The following is an 18,343-nucleotide window of genomic DNA, read 5'->3' as shown; positions in this document are numbered from 1 at the left end:
GGCAATTCATTCAGATTCTATTAGGTAGGTACTGACAAGTAGTGTGATCACATAAGCTCTATTTCCTTAAGAAACCAGATTAGATATTTAATAATTCTAGATGTGAACCTAAACAGAACCTCCATATCTTGGGGTTGAACATTTCTAGAACTTGGTAAAATCTGGATCCACATCTGAGATTCACAGCCAGCTCACAGCTTTATAACAAGCTGAACGAAAATTCAGAGTGTGAATATTTCCTAACTTGGGCAACATTTGTGCTTATGCCAAATATGTGACTCAGAGCCATTTCTAGTTAATTCTAGGAGTGAAGAATGTTATAATTTCTTTCATGTGGTCATGTGATGTCCAGATAGGAGCACAGAGCCTCTGCTTTTCCTGTAATTGATACATACAGAAATACTTTATTTTTAAAGTCCCAAAGTAATATAAATGGAATCTAAAGAATAGACAAAGCTAGATCAATATTCTTAAATGTTGCTTATTAGTGCTGACCTAAGCATACGCCAGTAGGATAACAAACCACTTGCTAATCCGTCAAAAGCTGAATTAAGGAACATTTCGATTGTATGGCATAGACTCAAAAAATTACGAAACAAGAAAAACCACTTAGTCTGTGAAAATTTCACTCTTTCCTCTGGTACGAATGTATCACACAGCAAAGAGTGTCTTATTTCAACAATCCCTTACACGCATACATGCTAACCCCCCTCGTTCTCTTCAGTAACTTCTTATTAACTCTAATTTAAAGTGACACCCCAAAGCACACCTGCACTGTAGCCACTGCAGTGACTGAAGCACTCTCTCGCCAATAAATTATCTGGCATATCTATATTCAACTTCTTGCAGTACCATCGAGCCTTGAACAAGCTAATTTACTCCACTTTTCAACAACAAAGACAGAAGCTTAGGCTCCAGAAACGAGAATGAGTGGAATTTAAAACCGCTGTCAAGACCTTAGGAGTCCAGGCTGGATCTGGGGGCTGCAGTGCTACAACTTCGCTCACTTTCCGTGAGGGCACAGACTCAGCAGATGCCTTGGAGCCCGCCTGCTACAACCGTACACACATCAGAGCTTCTCCCTGTGTGGCCCTGGCAGATACTTTCTTGCACTTTCCGCTTGATCCTGCAATTATCAAGGTACCCATCTTTGCTGTCACTCTGCTGCCTTGTCAGGTGCATTCTGAGAGAAGAGAAAGACTCGAGCTTGAGTTTTGAAAGAAACTCTGTGGATGGGGATCTTCTGATCTCAGGTACACAGGTAGAGAGCATTGGAGAGGCAAGATTTAAAAGTCATCTCTGACCTACTGGGAGGTGCTTACAGAGCTTTCTAAGCATAGGCTGCCCTTAGCTCCTCAGTTCTTCACAAATTCTCCCTGAAATGTTCTCCAGGGCTTAGACAACACTTCTACGCCAAAACTTGAAGGTCTTTAAACCCTTATTGGATCTTTCCCTAAAATTCTTTTTCTAGCCTGAAAAGCTATTGGCTTTATAAGAAACTTTTTGAACCCTTGATGCATCCATTTGTGTGACAAATTGGAATGAATTGTCTTGCTTTTAAAGCATAAGCTAATTGGTACAGGAGGTCTCCTTTCGTCTCCTGATAGCATTAGCTGAGTCTGTAGGATGGTAGTGGCAGGAGCTAGAGAATTTTTGTTCTGGTTGTATTTGAATAGGAATAAACTAAATATTTTCTGTGCAAAAACACAATTCATATTTTGTGCTGTTCATCTTCCCATAAATGGCATTCAGATCTATGCATATAATAGCTTACTGGCAAGCCAATAGCATCAACCATCCCTAAACAGATGAACATCGAGTGAATTTAGCAAACAGCTCAAAGAGTCATCATACACACCCTTGACTGTGTCGGCTTATAAAGAAAAACCACATAATACAATCATATAAGAACATTTTGACTTGACTGAGTTTATACAATCCATGGGAAAGGCACTGCTTAAACTTTTCTTTTTTCACATATTTTACTAAGTGTTTAAAAATGAATTTGTGGGGGAGAAAAAAATACTACTACTTGAGAACATCCGTATAAGCTGATTTGGCGTTCATAGACTTTGCCACACAGCTATAATAAAGCACAAATTTACCTGAAACATGGAAGATAGCCAACCTTTTAAGGGAATACATACTTAAGTAATTGGTTTTGACTGTAAATGGACTCAGAGGACTGGAATAGCTCCTTTTAAACTCTTACAGAAGTTAGTAGCTTTGCAAACATTTCTCAAGTGATTAGACTGCTTCAGCAATTTATATCTTGTTTATGTGACAAATTTTTCTGGGTCCTACTTTATCTGATCCTAGACTCTGTCACTGGTTGTCCTGACAGCTAAAGGATTTATGTATTTTCCATGCCTTTTCACAAGAACATGCTTTTTAACTTCTGATGGAAGTGTAGTGTTCACTTTCAGCAGTTACCTGTTCAAAACACTATTTTATTATATTTTTAAATTTCTACCCTGACATGCCCAAACCTCCATGTGTAACTATAGGCATGTAGCGGAACCCCCTGATTCAGAGCATAGCTGTCTCATCATGCAGCAGAAAGAGGCACCTGTCTCAGACGAGGCAGACTATAAAAGTCTACTGACTTAATCAGAAGAAATATGGCCTTCTTGTGCAACTGCCTTTTTCTGTTTTCTTTCTCGTGGAGAAGAGGTGCACTTTTTGTTAGGCAAGGTCAACTGAAGTTGTACCAAAATGTAGAAAATAAAATGTACAAATCTTTCCTACTGGAGATTTCAAAATAAAAATAGGATATAAGATTTCAGCAAGCACTTGTAGTATCCCTATGGATAGCATCACATGGATGCTGTTCTGTAGCTTTTTATAGCGTGAAGTGTAGGAGTTATGGAATATGTATGTTTTAGTAGCCTGTTCCCAGGAAGAAGCACTGTACAATAGAGCTTGGAATTAACCAGAATAAAATTGCTTCAAGAAGTCATGCTTTAAAAAACATTTATGTTATTACTCTCTCAAAAATGCTCATGCATTGACTCATAGTATAAATACAATTTGCTACATGCACATACAAGCGTAGCATAAAAACCAAGGGTGCAAGTTTACCATTTTATCCACTGGTCTCTTTTGCACTGGGGTAATAAACTAGACCTCACAGAAATGTGACTATTTTCAGTTAATATTTCAAAAAAAAATGAGCTGCCTTTTTCTTTTTCTTTGAAAGCAAGAGTGATTTTACCTAGCATAATAAAATGTAAAGGAAGCATTTGGTATACAAGAGGACCATTCTGGTGCTGAGCTACTGAGACTGTTCCATACACTATCAACTAAAAGGTATCTGAAGTTCCTGAAATCAGTATAGTTAAAAAAAAGCACCCTATTTTTAAATATTTTGAAAGATATAACAGCCACAATAGTTTGTACTAAATCCATTAAATCAGCCCCACCCCACTTTTTCATTGCTTTCTCCCAGTCTCATCTTTTAACTGCTTCTCTCGTTCTGTATCAGCTTGGATCATTTCTCGTTAAGGCAGTGACCGGTGGTTATTTCTGACCTCGCTGGTTTTGGAATAGCTTAGTTTTCTTCAGCTAGCTAGTTTTGATTCACAGAGCTTTGAGCTCAGCCTTTTATATATTCTAGACAGCACTCACAAAACTGCACTGACTGAATGAATGCTTTTATAATCGCATTTGTATTTTTAAAGTACACTGTTTGTTTTTTTTTTTTAACCTGTGTTCTCCTATACTAAACTCCAGCACAGATCACATGTTTAGGGCCATTTTATAATCCTCTGATCAGTGACCAGATTGCTATTGGTGAACAACAACGCTGTCTGAAAAGGATCTGGTAGCAGATGCTCCAACACCATTTCTGAATTCTGCTCACGGTCAGGAGCTCAGCATCACTCTGAGCACCAATCACACCCCAGCTGATAACAACCCCTCCGTAAAAATGGAGATCGAACAAGGAGCAAGAGCCCTGCTTGAGAAAGAGGGCCTTCTTCTCCAGATAAGCAGCACCAGCAACGCTGAATGACAAAATTAACTCAGAAGGGATGAAGCACCAGATGATTGTGTCACAGGAAGGAGAGTCAGCAGCGCTGCGTCAGCTTCTGTAGGTAGGTGTCGTAGGTGTCGTTACAGAGAGAGAATTGAGGTCAGAGACGGCTGTGTCGTAGCAGAGGATGAGTAAGGTGAGTAGGGGAGGAGCTCCCCGTTGCAGATGGCTCAGCAGGGAATGAGGACAGCAAGTTTTGGCGGTTCTGTGGGGTGTTGCATCTTCTGCGAAAGAAAAAGCCTAGCAACTCCACACAGAAGTCGATAGGAAATGAATGGAGGGGCGCGTGGGAGGTTATGTGAGGAGCTGTGGGGGAACAAGGAGAAAGGAGTCTGAGGCAGGCAACGTGAGTCACAGCGCCCACCATGAAGAACGTGAAAAGGCAGTAAGCAAGCCTAAGACTACACATGAATATTCAGAGAGGAGGTGGGAGAAAGAAGCTGAATGACTAAACTACAAGTGTTTAAGATTTGCCAAATACAGTGTGCCGTGCCTCAGCCTGAGGATTTTATTTTTTGTCATGCGTTTCAACACTCAATATCTTAATCTGCCAGCAACTTGCACAGCTGCATGATATTCTCACATAGGGCTGTCTAGAACATGCCCGTGGAAACATTTCCCCATTTTATTCAATGCACAGCTCCTTTTGAGTGTTCTCCGGCATTATTCCCATCTGGTGCGTCTGGAAACCGGCTCGCTTAGAGCAGAGATGCAGCGGTTGGATGGCAAAGCGATCATGTGAGAAAATGCATTTCTTTTTGTGTAACGGTGAGCGAGCAGGCTGTGCCTACCGGGTATGGCAGCTCTCACCCAGCAAGAGGCCCTCAGTGGGCCAAACGGCTTAGGGGATCAAAGGTGGGTTTTAAAGTTTGGGGGGCTTTTACCTTCCAGGTTGTTTATTCATCGTCTGGACCAGATGGATAGAAGGTGAAAGCTGTTACAATCTGAACATTACTGTTCAAGAGGGTTTTGTGAAACAAGCTGGGGCATTCAGCCAAGCTCCAAGTGAAAACGTGTCAACAGTGCAATTGACACCTGAGCTGTTAGTCTTAGGTGCCAGTGACTGCCGTGGATTTTGCTTCGTGGTGGTGTTCTCTTTGCCGTAAAAAAATTGCTGCGGCGCAAAAGACCTGTCTACAGAAATCTACAGTTTTCACTGACTCTCAATTCTCTGTTCAAAATCAGAACTTAAATAATAAACATCTCTATAGAAATTGTATTTGTTGCAATATGTAGAACAGAAATGAACTATTTAGTTTTTTACTAGCAAATAGAACCATGCCTCCATATCAGGTAACTTTACTGAAGTATGCAACCATTACTCTTTAATCACTTATTTAAAGCCTGGCACTCTAATCTTTAACAGAACTGGTGTAATGCTACAGGCCCAGCCGGAATCAGGAAGGAAGTTGGATGCTTTTCTTTGTACAGGGCTCAGATGTACTCTACTTCAGTTTGCTATCTGAAATGCTACTTAGAATAGGAATGTGTCACAACTAATTTGACAGTAGTATCCAGCACCAAAACTATGATGTAATCAAGAATCAGGCCAAATATTTCTAGACAGACCAATTTTGTACAATTATTTTGAAATCTTCAGAAACACAGAGAAAATGTTTGGAGCCAAAAATTGATAGGAGTGAATGCAAGAGATGTTAGAACACCCAATTCCATTAATTAAACGTAAGTGCTTCTGTGGGATTATGTATCACATCATTTTTATATATATATATATATATGACATCATTTTGGCCATTTTTAAAGTATATTACCCTGGCCAGTCATAATTTAAGGATTATCTCAAAACTATAAGGTGTCCATATTTACTTCACCTTATTTGTCAAGACCATTGTCAATGGGTTAAACTTACAAGCCTAATCAATACATAAAAATCACATATCTGTAATAAATATAATTAGTATACAATGGAAATGTTGTAATCAAGCCAGCCAGCAGAAGATCACTCCTTATTGATAACTTGCTATTAATAACTCTGTTAATAACTCCAGCTGACAGGCAGATTGAGGTTTTCATAAAGTGAATCCTTTTGCAGAAAGCTAGCAGCATTTATCTCAAATGTCATTGAATTGGATTGAGGCTGCAGAGCAGGAGGGCCCCAAACCTCAGTTCTCCTTTTCCTTCTGATTGTGCTTCGTGTCTCCTTTGCTGCCTGCATACCAGGGCTTCACTCACGTGGAAGCCTGAGTGCTGGAGGAGACTGACATGCACTCAAATCTTACCCTGACAGGAATCTGGGATGCAGCCAAAGTGACCTCGGAGCTGGGACTCATTCCCAGGTCCCTCAGTACAAGCACAGTCCCTGTTAGCTCTAACTTAGATTCTTTGGTTTCATCTTATTTTCCTTATTCTTCCACATGCTTTGCTGGTTCATGACGACATTTCCCCAAATTGTTTTCAGCACATTCATTGTCACTTTTGGTAATGTGCTCTAACACTGTATTGGTTGAACAGTTCAGACTTGACTGCATGATGCCATTTGATACAAGAGGGGATATAAACGGGTTCTTTCTCCTGTATGCGTGAGCCTAATAGCTCTTCCTTCATGTGGATTCCTCTGAGATTTGCTCTGCTTTTTCAAGAGTAAATCACAGTCTCTGCATAATGATGATAGCTGTCTATTCGGAGTATTTCATCATGATTGCAAAACCTTCATGTTGTATGTTGCTGAGTTCTCAGTCCTGTCATTCAGTTCCTTACCCTTTTTTCTCTAACTCCAAGTGTCCTTCCTCTCCTGGAGAAATCCCATTTTTTCACCTCCACATTGCAGAAGTTTGTAAACCCTTATCAGAGGAGGACACTTGTGAACTGAGAATGTCTTACACTGTACCATGTACAAAATACACACTGTGGTTTGTTCATCAAGGGAATTAATTCAGAAAGCCAGTGTGAGCTTGCTACCAGGATGGATCTTAGAATAGTATTTGTCTTTTCAGTAGAAATCTCATCAAGGCATATTTCAGAAAAATCTTAGCCAATCTGTTTATGTTTACCATAAATCCTAGTTAGGTTCTTTTTTGTTATCAGTAAAACCTATGTCAATATGATTTTCACATTCTCCAAAAAGTGTATTGCAGGAATATGCAAAGTAGAAGTTAAGCAAGATATCGCCCAGCGCAATTTTCAGGGCACAAACATCATAATTACACACACCCCCATACAGACGTACACACACACACACACACAGAGGCACACTGCCTAAAACTAATTACAAGGCAGCATTATTGACTCCGTGAACTCTGGGCTGAGAATAGTGGACACAAAAGGGAATGAGGCATAAAAAGTTCTCTGGTAGGACTCCAGTATTGCAAACAGAGCTACTGCTGTCTCCTCCCTGATTCCCAAAAAGGTGGCTGCATTCTTCCAGAATTATTTTAATGAATAGCAACAGCTCATACCTTGCTGGATTGCTCTTAGGCATTAGCTTGCTATATTGTCACAGAGGTTACTCTCAAACATCAGGACTCCTTGAGGAAGTTTATTGCCTGGTTTCATCAGAACGCCTTCTACAGCTTCACCTCTTTAAGGAAGACACTATTTACAGACACGTGGTCACAAGGCCTCAGACTCTACTGAAGGCAATGAGATGCAGCAGCAAACCACTAGTAACTCTGAGATTCTAATAGCAAACTCAGATTGCAATGTGAAGACATAAGGAATACAAGATGAATGACTGGTGGCTAAGACCCTACTATCTTCAGGGTCTTCCAAGACTAGGAGACTCTGAAGACATGCCTGAACTCTCAAATGGAGATATTATGTTTGCTAACAGGAAAACAGTCCAAATAAGAATAAATTTGTGTTGATCTTCCTGTCTTACAGGATCTGTACTTAAAATGTTCAGGCCATTCAAGACACCAGAGTCAGCCCTTGTCTAATACCTGTAATATGAGAAAAAAAGAAAAAAAAAAGAAAAAAAGAAAAAAAAAGAAAAAAGAAAAAAAGAAAAAAAAGGAAACATTTCTGGAATTTCTAAAGACTTCTGCAAAACATGACTGGGTGGCTCAGAGGTAAAAAAAAAATTTCCAACCCAAGAATTAACAGAAAAAGATTTTTAATGAAAGAAAGGACAAATAAAAAGAAATATGAAAATGAACTTCAAGCACATAAAGAAAAAAAAAACAACAGAGCAAGTGCTGTCTTGGATCCGTCACTCCTTTCCTGCCTCCTCCAATAGCATTTTACGTTTTCTTCAGCAAACACAAGATTCACCAGCTCCATCTTATATGTGGTGGAGAAATCGTCTGGTTAGAGCAAAATGTTTTCCAATAAGACCATTAGGACAGCACATGGGACCCTCCAGACCTCAGTGCCAGCACTGTGTTTTACCATCCTGGTTTTCAAGTAGCCTGCCAGGAGGAAATATGTTTGTTCACTGCAGCTCTGAACCATTTCTTGGCTCCAAGCTATTGAGTTAAATCTCCTTCATCCTTTAATTTAAACTCGTATTGTTTGCAGTTCTCAGTGTTCTAAATGTTCTCAGTGTTTGCAGTTTGGGCACTATCTGTACTGATTGCACTTTAAGGACAATAAAGTCATGTTTTGTGAAATTACAGAGCACTTTTTTTGCCTATCAGCTAAAGCCCTGCTGTGGTATCCACAAACTGCGCACAGCAAATACCTACCCGAGGGCAGACAAACCATTCACTCCTGCAGTCCCAGGTGCTGAAACTGTCTGTGCCTTTCAGTCTAAAGATCTGCAACATTTAGAATTCATGAGAGCATACAGACCATGTAAAATGCCTCCTATAGACTGGTACCCTCTTCTACAGCTAAAAATATCCTCAGAGCACAGCAAAACCCCAAAATTCCCACCCTTCCTCAAAGCAGGTGAAAAAGATGTTCTCCATGCTGTGTCCTGGCAACCAAAACAGTGCTCAGGATGTCTTGATAGCTTCTGTTTCCCTGCTTGCAAATCTCTGGCAGCCTTTCCTTCCCTTATTCTCACAGCTGTTGTGCAGAAAACAAACAGTAATCATTTGAAGCTGGTGTTACTCAGCTATCTCAAGGCTAATGTCTGCCATCTACTTCTGAATTTCTTGAAGGTACACTCAGTGTCATGCCACCTCTGCCTAGATGATAGCTGGAAGCAATTCTTCCCTAACAAAAACATCCTCAGTAAGAAGTTCTTCACCTACAGTTGTAGATGGTAAAGAGGGTTTCCCAGATAAAGAAAGAAAAGAATGACGATGTTAATTATGTTCACATCTTTAACCACACAAGGCACATCATCCTGTTCTCATTGGATTCCTAGCAAGTCCGCTATCCTGTTAGGAAGTTTTCCTGTGCATCCTGTCTTCATGTTGATAAAGCTACTAAGGTATCTAGTCTTACAGAACAACAGGGAAGAAATCCTTTCTTCTGCACTCTGTGGAAAGAAAAAGTTAAGTCCTTGCATTTCCTTTCACACGGTGAGGAACATTAGTCATGCAAAGCCATCAATTCCCTGAGGACTTGTAAACTTTAGAGCCTTTTTAATAATGCTGCACATGCTCATCTGAACAGGCCCTTGATTAGCATCTAGGGCTGCAAGCTTCCACATGGAGAATTCATGCCTCAATAGTGAATGGAGATGCTGCTGTTACTCAGCATACCTGATGACAAAGTTGAGAATGCAGACAGTTTACTCATAAGTGTTAATTGTTTAGGGATATTAAAAAAAAAAAAAAAAGTTCCAGAAGGAAGTGGATCATGAGAATATGAGAGAATTATGGAACTTTCTAAAAGGCTTTACCATCCTTCTTTTGGCTAATTTCCCCTAGCTATTATACTGTGTACCTTGGGAGCAGTTCCACAGGACTGAAGGTGAGAACTATAGAATATATCGACTCCTAATATTGAATTCATACTTTGGAAGAATTAATACTATGAAGAAGCAATGGCCTATGGTGAATAAGAGCCAGGTACTTCTCTAAAACAACTGTTTCATGACAATTTGTTCAACACTGTTACTTCAAAGAATCTCTTTAAGACATAAATCTCTTCGTGTTGGCAATTTTGAGAATAGAGTCTGAATTACATTTGCAAGTAAATCTATGTAGTTTTCAAAGAGTACTCACAGTGGACCTGATTTTGCACTTTTCTGTACCCTGTGTAGACTGTTACAGCTTGATTCAGTGGTCCAAACATAAGTATCTAGCGGCACTTGAGATATCCAGGTAGTCCTGCCTGGCCTCCTGCATCATCTGCAGATCAGATTGAGATGGGACTTTCATATGCCCTGCATCTTCCAGCCCCATGAAGATACCTCAGATCAAAGGGCACTAATGTCCTATGTTTAGGCCATTGAGTCAGATTCCTAGGTTTAGAAAAAGAAGGTATGTAATGCCAAAAAGTCAAATCTTTTTATTTAGTCTGCTAGTTGTAATTTAGGTGTATGTAGCTACATAAAGAAATAGGGTAGAGAAGAAACACGTTCAGAATCTGTATTGTATTTAATTTTTTTTTTAAAAAGCAGTACTATCCATCCTGCTTACCATTAAATAAAGTGCCAATAACAACAGAAATTATGATGCAAATAGGGTATGATTAAGCCTGAAGACTATTTCTGCTGCTACTAAAGTGAGTGTCAAGGCCACCTGCTTTCAGTTTTTGATTGTTTTAATTCTTCTAGAACACGCCAGAGTAGTGCTCCCTGAGAATAAAACATTTGCTTCATTTCAGCCTAAAGGTGAGGTTGAAACCATTTGTTTTTAAACCTCATGCTGTCATCTATAATTAATGGTATGACCCTGACTACAGAGCTTGAAAGGAGTATATACATTTTCAGCTGCAGTTCTGGTTTTTTGTTTGGCAACTATCCAGTTCCTTAAGCTTTTATCTTTGAAGACAAAAGGTTATTTCTAGAGATTGAGTGCTTGGTTTATTTTCAGTATTTTTATTGTTTTCATCTGCTAGGATCAGCAGTGAATGGACTTTTGCTATTTTAAGCCGTTTGTTAAGCCAACATCTCTCAAATCAGAATAGGGAGATTAATTTTCCTTCAACAAGAATACATGCCAGCAGCTCTTCTACCATCTTACAATTTTTCTTTCAAATAGTTGGTCTGGGAAAGCATTGCTATTTTGCCAGAAATGCAAAAGGCCATTTCTTTCATGGTAGGTGTACCGGCACACCAAAACAATAGCCTTGTCACTCTGAAAGTCACAGATCTAAAGGAAATTAAGGCCTTGTAGCATACGGTAAATATGAGCTATGCAATTAAAGTAACACTTGGTGGTTGGAAGGAATTACACTGCAATTAGATTATTGTAATATGTGTTTGAACATGCTAAACTGAGTTGGAAAAAAAGGACATGGGGCAGGAGCCTATGCTCAAGGCAATCACTGGAAGTTTTGCTACCCACTTCCCTAGAAGGCAGAATTGATTGTGACTTTGTAAGTCTTACCTACAAATATGAGCTTGTCCACGCAATATTGCACTTACTTCTCAGCATCAGCATTCTCGCAAGTGGAACAGGACTCCTCAATACTCCCAGAGAATAAGCTATTCACACAAGAAACTATTTTTCATGTACGGCTCATTCTTCTCCCTCCATAAACCTAGATGTCACAAGGTGAAAGCCATGGATTTGTGTTTTTCAGAACTGCACATGTTGTTTTTACCTGTGCCCAGCTAGTAGACCAGTGACTTAAAAGACCACAAACAAATTCAGACCACGGTTACCTGACTGAAGTAACAGCACACACAGTCGGGATCACATTGCCCCAAGCACACCCCTTTCCCCCAGCTCCAAAACAATGGCACCGCTGGCGACGGCTGCTCGGGAAACAAGACAAAAGTTACGGGCAAAATGAATTTGTGGTATTCATTTTCATCTGGAAATCTCCATTAAAATTTTGAAGTACAATTCATCAGTTTCTAAGGAATATAAATTTACTTAGGACACCAGAAAGGACCTTGTTTTGCCACAAGGAAGAACACATAGGAGATGTGTGGTTTGAACTAGACACCTGTATCAACACCCTAGAATTGTAATTCCTGACAAAATGCGAGCCTTAGTGAAAGACCTGCTTGGTTTTAGACTCACCTTGCATCTTGCATGTACTAAGATGAATCAGACTGCAGAGAGGCAGAAAGAGTTTGGGGTTTGTTTTTTTTCATCTCTGCACATGCCAATCACTGTATTTGTACAGGAAATCGCACAGATCACAGTAAGACAGCAGAAGCACTTTCACAGGGCCCTGATTTGCCATGTTGGCTTTTCTCCCAAAGGTCCTTCCAAACTAGCAATTTCTTTTTTCCTTCTGGAAACAGCAAGCAATGGGCCAACTGTTTCCCTCCATAATGAAGCTGAAAGTGATTGTTGTCCTGTCTTCACCTACCAGTAAGGAAGGTCTTGTCCCTATTACAAGAAAAATTCAACTGAGAATCATGAGCTTTCACAGCTGTATCCCAGGAGATATATGACGCTAGTGTAAACTTTTTAATGCATTTCATGAGGGAGGAAAAACTAAGCCCTCGTTTATTAAAATAAAGATACAGTGAGGGTGATCGTAAATGTCATGCTTGGGTCTTTTCAAATGCTCTTAATTTGACAGAAATAAATTAATGTAATTCTCTAATTTTCATGTAGCCCAAGGGCCTTTCAACTCTCAACAAAGCTTGAAAAAATATACCAAAAAATTGCTATTATTATCTCAGTTGCCCTAGGGAAAAGAAATTAAAGGGGAGGTAATTAGTTATTATATGTATGTGCATGTAATTAGATATTTAGTGTGATATGTAAACTCTGTCTGCTAATTCTATTGGAAAACAAAACAGTATTCAAAGATGAACATGTAAGGCCAGAAGTGACACACATTTTCTTTCTCACTTAGAGATCAAAGTTTTGATGTGTTTTGAAGGTAAAGACTCAATATATTTTCCTAGTGTTTTATGCAAGATTACCCCAAAACATCACTAAATATCAACATAGTCATATTTTCTCAGGTTTATTAGGGATTTGTTCATGGAAGCACTGTCTTCTTCCGATTAGTAAGACAATAAGATAGGAAAAAAATCTAATGTTTTGACCTATGAAACAGAAAAAAAATTAAGTTGAATGTATTTTGTCTCTCTTACGTGGAAAAAGCTTTCTATTTTGAACACCAACACCTACATAGTGAAGGTCAAGCATGAAGCATGAGCCAAACAATAGCATTGTTCAGTTACTTATAAAGTCATTTAAATCCAAAAGTTCAGATAGGACTCTTTTCAATTATACACTGGGGACAAAAAATCATGTAAGGTTGAAACTCATATCTGAAGAAAAAGATAGAAAGAAAATAAAATGTGTTACCAACACCTATTTCATATTTCAAAACACCAAGATTTAGATGTCTATTCATTAAATTGCTGTCACACATTCATTTCTAGGTGTTCTTACAACACATTCATTATTTGTACTTGCAGAAAACAGACTTAATGATTTCCCAGGTCTGTACAAATTGTTTTAGAGCGGAACATCTAGTCAATGAAACCAGTGTATTTTGCCAAGTATTTAGTAGTCAACTTTGAAAATAAAATGCTTAGTTTGACCTCAGTAAATGATGCTCAGCTTTGTAAGACAGCATCATCTGCTGGACCCACTCTCAAACCAGGGCATGCTTTGGTGATCAAATCTTCACGTTGACTTTCCTCTCCAATACATTAGATTTGCCAGCTGCTAGTGTTCATTAAATCCTTTTTAAAAAACAGAAAGAAGAGTAATACACAGTGTTATAGAAACAGAGGCCCTGTCTGCCTTTCCAACAACTGATGCTTCTGCTTTCTAAGTCAATAGGAACATTTTGCAGGCCTAAACAGCACAGATTCAAGCTCAGGGTCATTCTGTTCAGAAAATCACTAATCTGCTCATGCTCTTCTCAGGATATTCTCTTGGTCTTTCTACAGATGTTCTGAAGGGGGAACAAATGGGCGAGACAGCTGTGAATGAAAGAGAAGGGGTATCACAGCAGAATGAGGGAAGACAAAAAGATAAGGGAGGAGGGATAGAGAAACAAAGAAGAAAATAGCATAAATTTAAAGTAATATGTGTGATTTTCATTTGACTAATTGTAAATTGACTTATTGCTGCCAACTGAATAAGTAATTGGAAGAATATATTGTTCCTTCTAAAAAAAAAAATTAAAATTATTTTGAAACTGTTTCTGACACACCCTAGTTGGATTTCCTCTTTTTTTTTCCCTAATCAGGCTGAAAGTGCTTGCATGGGGGAGGGGGGTTAGGTAAGCAGACTGTAATTACTCCACTAGATTAATTTTCTTATAGATCAAGTCTTTTCTCAGCAGAATGAAATATAGTCATGATATCTCATCATAGTCTCTATCCATATCACAATGAATAATCTCATTACACTCTGTACCCAATTTCCTTTCATGACAGATCCTCAGTTTATGCCAGTTGGTATAATTCTGTTGAAGGAACAGACCTATGCCTAGATTAGATTTGTAAATGTCCTATAGAAGAACTAGCTATAGATTTATAGCGTCTTGAAATAGGTATTATAAATTTAAAACATTAAAAAATGTATCACATTTAATTGTAATCTCACATATATCACAGCACTGTAACTTCTGTGACTAAATGTAAGTCATTTTTGATTAACATCAGTCCAAATTAAATGAAAATCAGACCAACACATGATCAGCGCTTGAAGATATGTGGGGTTTCAGCTGTATTGGTCATTTTTCTGCCATGCTCAAACTTATGTTTTGCACACACAGCATGTAGTACACTTAAATTTGAGGATCTCAGTGCACTTTATGAAGACTAATGGATGATACTTCACAACGAGTCTATCGAGTAAGGATTACTGCTACTGTTATTTGTCATCTATTGAAGGTTACAGCGGATTTGGGGTTATTGATTGATGTGATATATTGCCTTCTCTCTTGAGCTCAGAAATGGAATGGGTGTCTTTGTTGCCAGTAGCTGTGGTTTAAGGAGCAGTAAAAAGGCATTCTGTATTTTCATATTTCTCTTTTCTATATTTAAACAACAAACATTGTGTGCTCCCTTACTACGCATATGAGAATACCACACATGAATAGGTGAGAAGCAACTCCAAAGAAATACAATCTAGGAATTAGTTTTAATGTCTTTCTTTTAGGCCTAACTTCTACCATCCCTATCCGTGACATCTGCATTCTTCCCTTATTTTTCTGTTACCTCGCACACGGTATCCACATCGCCTAAAGATGCCTTAGCAGCAGCAGAAGGCTGTGACCTCTCTCTGGCTACTAACAGCATCATTCACATAAGAATCACAGTCCTTGTCACCCTGAAGACATGAAGACAGAGTCATTTTCTAACCACACTCACCTATCGATTATGTACTGGTTTGCCACTGAGGCATTAAGCTTAGTAACATGTCTATATTAAATGGACAGTGATAGAAGTGCAGGACCAAAGCTTGCACCAACGCTAGTTGTGGAAACATCATCTGTCAGCTGTGAGCACAATCCCCAGTTTCCTCTTAAGCACGATGATTTCAGCTGGCCTGGTGCACACGTCAAAGCCAGCAGCTTTTGAAAATGCGACACTATTTCCTTCACAGCTCTTTACTTTGTAAATGAATAGATTCACCATGTCATAAAAAGCTACAGCTTCAGCAAGGGAAGAGATGACAAGTCAGTTCAGCTTGTATCATCGCTGTAGCGCAAGTATTAGCCTGGCCTTCTGCTCAGAGCCATCCTAAGGCATCAGCTATCACCCATGCCTACCCACTGTGACTGATGAAGCAACATGCACATGGTACGATCAGACTCCACATGGCAATTTCTTGCAGTGGAGAATCACTCCTCATATATGCATGGAGCTTGTAACAAACCTAGCACCCTATGTGCCTTGAAGAGCAAAACTGTCACAGAAATAAGTAGGAGATTTCTCTACGTACAGGATCAAGATTATTTTTAAACTCTGTGGTGAGGTGACTAGAGCCAGCAGCTAAGCCCCACAAAGCCACTCGTTCACATCCTCTTCCCCAGTGGGATGGAGGAGAGAACAGGAAGAACAAAAGAAAGAAAGCTTGTGGGTCAAGATGAAGAAATAAGTGAAGGAAAGAGGGGAAAAAATGAGTGATGTGAAGGCAATCGCTCACTGCCCTCCCCTTCCCTGATCGATGCTCAGCCAGTCTGTGAGCAATAGCTACCTCCCACACCAACCACCCTCCTCTCCCCAGTTTTTATTGCTGAACACGTTTATGTAGTATGGAGTATCCCTTTGGTCAATTCAGGTCAGCTGCCCTGGCTGTGGTCCCTCCAAATTTGTGCATGTCCCTAGCCAACTTGCTGTGGGGGCAGAGTGGGAAAAAGTCTTGATGCTGTGCAAGTACTGACTGTGGAAAACAGAAATATTGATTTTTATACCTGATTATCAAATATTACAAATCATTGTATGTGTGGTGCTGGAGTTAAACAATTTTGTAGAGTAACTTATTTTCTTAAAGTCCTCTTCAAATACTTCTTTTTAATTTATTACATGAGTGTACACAAATGTTAAGGAAAGAAATTTAGTATTTTAAAACAATGTACTCGTTTATAGGACACATTTTTTTTCAGTTTGTAGACAAGTCAGTTTAGATTGATTCCCTATTTCCAGATCTGTTTATACTATGTACGCTCTATTTTGCCAGTAAGAAGTAGCAATTATTTTTTTTTCTTTAAAAAAGAATAAATATATTATTTCTGGTAACAAATACATGTTTTACAAAGTCAACAGTCATTGAATCCATAAGAAAGACTTAGCCTCAGTATTTCCAGATATCATGGCAGGAGTGTTGCATTTGCAGGGAGGGTAAAAAATCAAATATGACAACTGAGGGAGGTGTGAGTGCAACTTCAGAATTGGATCTGATAATAAGAGTTGTGGAGTTGTAGTTCTGAAATTCTGCCTCCTTTAATATGCTTTCTACTTTGATGATGGAGCTTCAGCACATACACTACAGACTGGAAACAAATGATACATGTTAAATCTTTAATGGTGGTCTACGGAGAGACAAATAACTTTGGAAAAGGAAGCTCTTTCCTCAAAGTGTTGAAATGAGGATATTTAAGAGATCCACTGAGCTAGACAAAAACTAAAACAAAGTTCAAAACTGGGCAGGAAAGAAAAAGGAACAGGCAGATTTTTGTAAGAAAAACAACTGAATTTATTTGAAGTGCCATTTAAGGTCAGATAGGGCAAGCTAGTCCACAAGGAATTCACAGGCAAACAAACAAAATCGAGGGGTGATAAGAAAACATATTTTATGGCAAATATCTTTACAGCAGAGACTTGTGTCAAAAACTGAGTGGTGAGAACATATGTGCTTAAAACACTTTGAGAGCAGCACTATTTGAACTGTATGTCTGTCACAGGTGATTACCAGGGGGCAATACTTAGCTTCTGATAGCTTCACTGGAGATTTTAAAGTCATGTCCCAGTTTGGAGAACAAAACTAGCGGTCTAAGGAATGTGCGAGATGGGGGATCCAATGAAGGTACTGCTTCTTTGAATGAAATTTAATTTGGTAAGCGTATCATAGAAACACCATCTGCCTCATGTCCTAGAGGCAACACAGGAAGGAGAATGCTTAATTTGGCAATCCATCTATGGCTCGAGTGTCAGGCAGGTTTATAAACTCCTGTGGAGCTCCCTTCATACACACAAAAACCACTAAGGAGTACTTCCCAGAGCATTCCTCTTTAATTCAGATAGAAAATGTCATGGCAAAAAAAATTTCTCTAAATTTACATCAAAAAATCCTGAGCTCAAACATGACAACATGACATATGCACCAATCCGTTGATATCCTATTTCCTACTCTCAGCTTGTATACTGAAAGACAACATTTGAAGCCAGGCCACAAACACTGAGCAATTCAAATGACTTGGCTTACTTCAGTTACGAAATGTAAAAAGTGGCCTATCCTCCAGAAGCACTTCTAAGCATCACACACCTCTCTGATGCAACCAGAATCCTTCAGGCACATAGCACCCCCTAAACTTTGGAAAAGCTGATGGTAGTAAAATAGCATTAATACAGTTAATTGCATTTCCATTCTATGATTTACTATTAGCCTTTGATCAATGTTTTGGATGTGAGTGAGAAACGCCTTTAAAAATTTTGACTGTATTACAGATATTCATTAACTTCTGTATACAGTGGTTTGGGATATAATACTAGATTTTACCTACTGGATGTCCAACCAAGTTCTCCATTATGTCAAACAGTTTTATCTGTATTAACCCAAATGTGCATTTCCCAGGAGAAGGGAAGTTAGGGGCTTGCGCTCCCCCATGAACATTGCCTCATGTTACACACATGCT

This window comes from Balearica regulorum, chromosome 1 (genome assembly GCF_011004875.1).
Source record: "Balearica regulorum gibbericeps isolate bBalReg1 chromosome 1, bBalReg1.pri, whole genome shotgun sequence".
In the NCBI taxonomy this organism is placed as follows: domain Eukaryota; kingdom Metazoa; phylum Chordata; class Aves; order Gruiformes; family Gruidae; genus Balearica; species Balearica regulorum.
This window is presented reverse-complemented; position numbering follows the sequence as displayed.